Raw genomic sequence first — 6,000 nt, 5'->3', positions numbered from 1 at the left:
TTCTTTATAGAGGAATTTTATTTATGTTCAATTGATTTCAATAAGGTTTCATTAATTTACAGTGGAGCTCAAGTAGTATGTGATGCAGGAAAGAGCCTGCACTATGTTTTTTGGAGTTTTGACTGAGTTTCCTCTTAGCCCCTTTAAATAGAGTCAAGAGACATCATCTGTTGCAGGGAAAAGGCTTTTCCTATTTACTATGTGGCATAAATGATTAGGCTAGAGAAATAATATATAAATATAATATCCAAAGTAACATTTCCTCTGTAAATACACTTATAAGCCTCTATTATCTAAACAAGCATTTACAAGACTTATGTTATACAAAAGGAAATACATTATCTGTCATTTTAGACATCGTTAGACTATTCGGAGATCTTTTGAAATTACAAAACAAGTGTTTGGGACATAAATACTTGGTAAACGCTTTAGACTACGATGGGGAAAAGAAAAGTTAGGTTTCCAAACTTACATTCTCATTATGCAGTAAATCATAAAGTATGTTCATGGTTATGTTCTTTTTCTTAACGACATTTCATTGCAATTGCACATTGTTTTTCAGGAAAAAAAAAGAGGGCTTTTGCAGTTTTTCCATAAATTGGTTCTCTAGCCAGATAATTATGTCTTTTCTAAAAATGGCTAAAAAAGTTGTACCAGTTTATGTTATTTACATATATATTATCATTAGTTTTTTCATTATAAAACAACTATAATTCCCAGTTTTTTTAATGATCATAAATCAATATAGCTATTAAATAGTAAAGTATTTAATCGCTGTAACTTGAAGCCTTATGTTGATATTTTGAGTTAGAGGGAGTGAACAGCATTTTATAAGTATTGTATCGAAGAGTTCCAAGTAAACAGCCTTTTCTTTCACACTAACGAAATAAAATAGTTTCAGTGTTTAACTCATGTTCCCAATGCAGCCAAAAAAAGAGATGCTAATGACCTCCTCCAAATTCTCCTGAAGAAAGGTTCACTGTCTCTACAAAATATTTAGTTCTTGGGGGGGGTCTAGAATTGCCCCAGGACTGAACTGAGGGTCTTCCTCTCTCTCCACCTTCCTCTTCGTGGCCCCAAGGATGACAGAATGTTCCTGATGGTTTCTGCTCAGCCCCCACATCCCTGGGTGGTAGGTGTCATGAATGGTCAGGGCTGGGAAGAAACTTTTAACACATTAAACATGTGGTGTTTGGTATACAGTAGGCGCGTGACAAATGTTTGCTAGAACTGAATTAAAATTCGGGCACAACGCCAAAGTTTCTGAAAAGCTTTCTTCCTGGAGAACTCTTTGTCCTTTTCCATCTCAGTGACTCGGGAAGGCTTTTTTCCTGTGTCTTGCCCTCACTCTTCTGACTCGTCAGGACCTGGGCTCTGTGGCCATTTTTCCCACTCAGTTGTCAAGGGCTAACAAGAGTCCTGCTTCTTATTTGTATCAGAAATAGCATCAAAGTCTTGATATCAAAGGATGAAGTCTTCAAAACGGTTTCCTGGAAGCTTTAGGAGGCTCACCAAATGTTGTTTTAGGTTACAATATTTCAGTGGTGGCTTAGGGTCAGGAGTGTCTTCCTGACTAAGGTGGCTATGTCATTCGATGGAGCTTTGGTTATTCCTGATCACCAATATTTTGATTTAGTTGTGGGATTTGGGGTTCTCTGCACCTTGTTTCACTTAATTGTTTTTGAAACTATTAAATTTGGAGGTAAGTACTACCTCTAGGTTCAAATCCAACTGTACCATCTAAGAATGAGTTGACGGTGAGCTGTAATAAATCAACAACGTAGGAAGGGAAGAATTTAGAATTTCTTGAAGAATTTAGAATTTTAGAGTTGATGAAATAAAACATTCTCCTCCCATGGAGCACAAGCACGAGTCATTGTGCCCAGTTTCCTTATAGAAAGGAAGCTTCAAGCTGAACACATGATTTCTCAATTAATGACATTAAATTATTGATATTAAACTGGTGATATTAAATGATTAATATTAAGTGATTAACTGTTAAATAGTTATTAGTGAAATATTATTTGAGAGTAATAACTGTCCACCACGTGCCAGGCATTATACCAGGTGCTCTACAAAATTCATTCACGTTTTAGAAGAATCACATAACTACAATTCACACATGAGGAAACCATATCTCAGAGAGGTTGAATAACTTACCCACAGACACACAACTGGTAAAAGACCAGCTAGATGTCTGTCTTGAAATCCCTGCTCCCGGCAATGGCAGAATCCTTCACGGTACTGTTGGGGGTTCCATTTCATTGATAACAAGACTTACCCAGGGAAATCCAGCTAAACTTGTTAAAAAAAAAAATCTAGCGGATTGGGGCGCCTGGGTGGCTCAGTGGGTTAAGCGTCTGCCTTCAGCTCAGGTCATGATCCCAGGGTCCTGGGATCGAGTCCTGCATCAGGCTCCCTGCTCAGTGGAGAGCCTGGGCCTCTCCCTCTGCCTGCCCCTCCCCCCTGCTTGTGCGCTGTCTCTCTCTCTCTCTCTGACAAATAAATTAATAAAATCTTAAAAAAAAAATCTAGGGGCGCCTGGGTGGCTCAGTCGTTAAGCGTCTGCCTCCGGCTCAGGTCATGATCCCAGGGTCCTGGGATGGAGCCCAGCATCGGGCTCCCTGCTCGGCGGGAAGCCTGCTTCTCCCTCTCCCCCTCTCCCCGCTTGTGTTCCTGCTCTCGCTATCTCTCTCGCTCTGTCAAATAAATAAATAAAATCTTAAAAAAAAAAAAAATCTAGCCGTAAAAGGCCGCGTGGATTCTTGTTATCCTGTCTCTGGTCTTGAAAGAATTCGGTCACTGCTTACTTATCCACAGGTCAAAGGCCCTTTTCTCACCACTTTGGTGAAACTGGCCCTCCCCGGAGAGGCAGAAACTCTGAGATACTTGGTGCTATTTTAAAATGTCTTTACAAATCAGAAAGACCTCTGAAAATGAACCTTAAGTCAACCTTACATTTAAGATGGACTCGGAAGCCCAAGTCTTTGTGACAGGCACTGTAAACAAAGGAAAAAAAAATCTATCCAAGTTTTTGAGATATTGGATTACTATATTCATTAAAATTATAAGCACATATATTTTGACATATCTCTTAATGGATTCAAAATTGTCTCGAATTCTCACAGCATTTAGGGTGTTTCCCTCTGGAGTCAAGCTAATTTATTTTATTTCTTTTTTTAAAGATTTTATTTATTTATTTGAAAGAGGGGGAGAGAGAGAGAGAGAGAGTGAGCCAGAGAGAACCCAAGCCAGCGGGAGGGGCAGAGTAAGAGGGAGAAGCAGGCTTCCCGCTGAGCAGGGAGCCAGATGTGGGACTGGATCTCAGGACTCTGGGATCATGACCTGAGCTGAAGGCAGATGCTTAACTGACTGAGCCATGCTAATTTATTTTAAAAGAAGGTGGTTTTAGGTACTTTTTGAGATTATGGTATTCTATTGTATGCTCATGACACCAGTGAGTTATTGATGTGTTATAAATTCTCTCAAATGCTTGAAAATTCTTAGGTGTTTTCCAGTAAAGTGTGCGTGTGTTTGGGGGTGGGGTTCCACACTGCTGATGGACTGGGCCACCATCTTTTTTTTCCCACTTTTGCCCTATTTTGGAAAGGAACCTTGCCTGTTAGGTTAGAGAACTTTTCCTCTGGGTAGTCACAGTGGACAGAATTTCCAGTAGTTCATTTCTGATATTCATCTCAGAAATTCTTTAAAGAGGAAGTTATAGTTCAGTTTTCCAAGTTTGAATTTCTTGCCTTTTGGTTCTCCAGGTTATTGGGTTGTTTTGGGATCTGAAAAACGAAAATGGGACGCAAAAAGGGGGAGTCACTGAATGTGCCCTAGCAAATGAAGCCTTGCTTTCAGGCAGCTGTGGTTGCAAAGGCTTTAATATTCAGCGTGCATATCCCAGGAGGGGAAACGTGGTACATGTTCTAGAAATTTCACTGTTTTTAAGGAGGCGGGCAATTTCCCCTTCCACCACATACAACTCAAACTCGTGCAGAGAGGCAACCGGTACCTATTGTTAGGTTTTAGACAGAATTCAAACTGCTCTTTCCTCTTTCCAGTCGTTGTGCCAAATGCAGGGGACAAATATTTCATCTTCTTTTCCTATAAAGCTCAGGAAGACACACGAAAGAAGCTAGAAGTGAATCCCTTAAAGGGACTTCGTGCAGTTACTTAAATAATTGATACATACACATACCTATAAATCCTCCCGTGTGCATTTCTGCCCTTTTCACTTGTGTGAAAACAGTAGCTACAATAACTGAAATCCACCTCCTCACACTGTGACATTTCAGGAGGTCTTTCGCCGAGAAGGCAAAATACTTGGGGCCCCGCACAAGCTGTCCCCCCGAGACCACCACGCACACAGCTACTGCTCACAACCTCGCCAAGCGCGCTCAAAAAAGAGTTGCCGGGTTCTGAGTTTGCAAGGGTGCGGCTCTCCAACCACGAGGAGACACGATGGGCTGCGGGGGCCAAGAACCTGAAGCCGTGGCCGCGATCCGCTCTCTCCTCCACACCGCCCTATCTCTTGCTGTTTTATCTAGGATTCTTGTTTTGTTTTGTTTTCAGGGACTGCAGCTACTCAGTCAGCCCTGGGGATATTGACTATGAGTTTCTCCTTGATTCCATTTTCCGTAACCCAGCTGGCGAGAAGCACGACTCCTGGGTCCTCTGCACCACCCCCCGCCAACACACCGCAGGAGTGGCCAGGGTGCGCAGGACGTGGGAACGCGGATGAAAAGGTGCCCCACGGCCACACCTCCGCTCTGCCGGTTGCAGGTTGCAGCCTTTGTCCGCTCGCCCTTCCGCGGGGGCCGCGCACTCCCGAGTCAGGCCGGCAGGTGGCGCGGTTGCCTCACGATGAGCCGCTGCCTGAGCGGGAAAGGCGCTTCCATCTCCGCGCGGTTGCCCACCCGCTGGGACCTTAGCCCCGGAGAAAAACTCGGTCCTACTCTGGAGGGAGACAGAGGAGGGGCGGCCTGGGACTGGGGGGGGGGGAGGAGGAGGCCAAGTCTGGAATCCGGCCCCTTTAAACGTCGGGAGAAACGCTCCGAGTTGCGTCGGGGGTCCGGTCTCCGGGCCGCCCGCAGCGTTAGGGTCGCCCGGCGGCGCTCAGGTGGCTGCTCTTGCAGCCCGGACATCTGGGGACAGACCAAGGCCCGGTGGGGCCTACGTCCCCGGAGGTTAACAGTGACACTCTCGGCGCCTGGGTGGGGGCAGCTGCGAGGATTTCCGCCGCTTCTGCCGTCCGCCACCCGGCCCAGGGCTCGGAGAGCGGTCCCCAGCAGCTCCCGGGAGCCGTCGGAGCGCAGAGCTGCAGCAACCGCGCCGGGCAGCCTCCGAGTCCCCACCTGCGGGGTCTGGGCAGCAGCAGGTACCCCGGCTCCCACTTTACGCCCTTCGCTTCTGCCCCGGCGCCCGGGATTGACCAGGCCTGGTTTCCGGGACGACCCCCGGGGAAACACGCAGCCGGTTCCCTGCAGCTCAGGCCCGGCCTTCTCGCGGCGTTCTGGCGCGATGGCAAGTCCTGTCCCGGAGCCGGGAAGAGACGCGCTGCGTGAACGCGAGGAACAACCAGAGGGTTCTTCTCCGTTGCTAGAAAGTCACTGGTTCCGTCTTTGGAGACTGTGGCTGAGCCTTACCTCCCGCCGGCAGCGGCCCTGGACTTTGGGAACCGATTAGGTCCCTGCTTTCCAGGCAGCTGGGGAACCAAGGAAGAAAGACATAATCAAACCACAGAACTCCCCCAAAGAGCATTTCATTTGTAGATGCGCCATAAAGACACAAACAGGGCAAGGTAGTTGAGGGTGGCATAGGCGGTGTGCCAGCCACGCGAGCGAGACGCAAACGCTTCGACCCTCAGAAAAGAGCAACAGTAAAGAGGCAGGTCAACTTTATACTTATTTTATTGCAGTAAAAGAACCTTTTCCTCCATCTCAAACCGCCCATGGCGGGGGGGTGGGGGGGCCCTGGGGAGGGAGGGGGTTGCCAATC

The sequence above is a fragment of the Zalophus californianus genome, chromosome 3 (genome assembly GCF_009762305.2).
Source record: "Zalophus californianus isolate mZalCal1 chromosome 3, mZalCal1.pri.v2, whole genome shotgun sequence".
In the NCBI taxonomy this organism is placed as follows: Eukaryota; Metazoa; Chordata; class Mammalia; order Carnivora; family Otariidae; genus Zalophus; species Zalophus californianus.
This window is presented reverse-complemented; position numbering follows the sequence as displayed.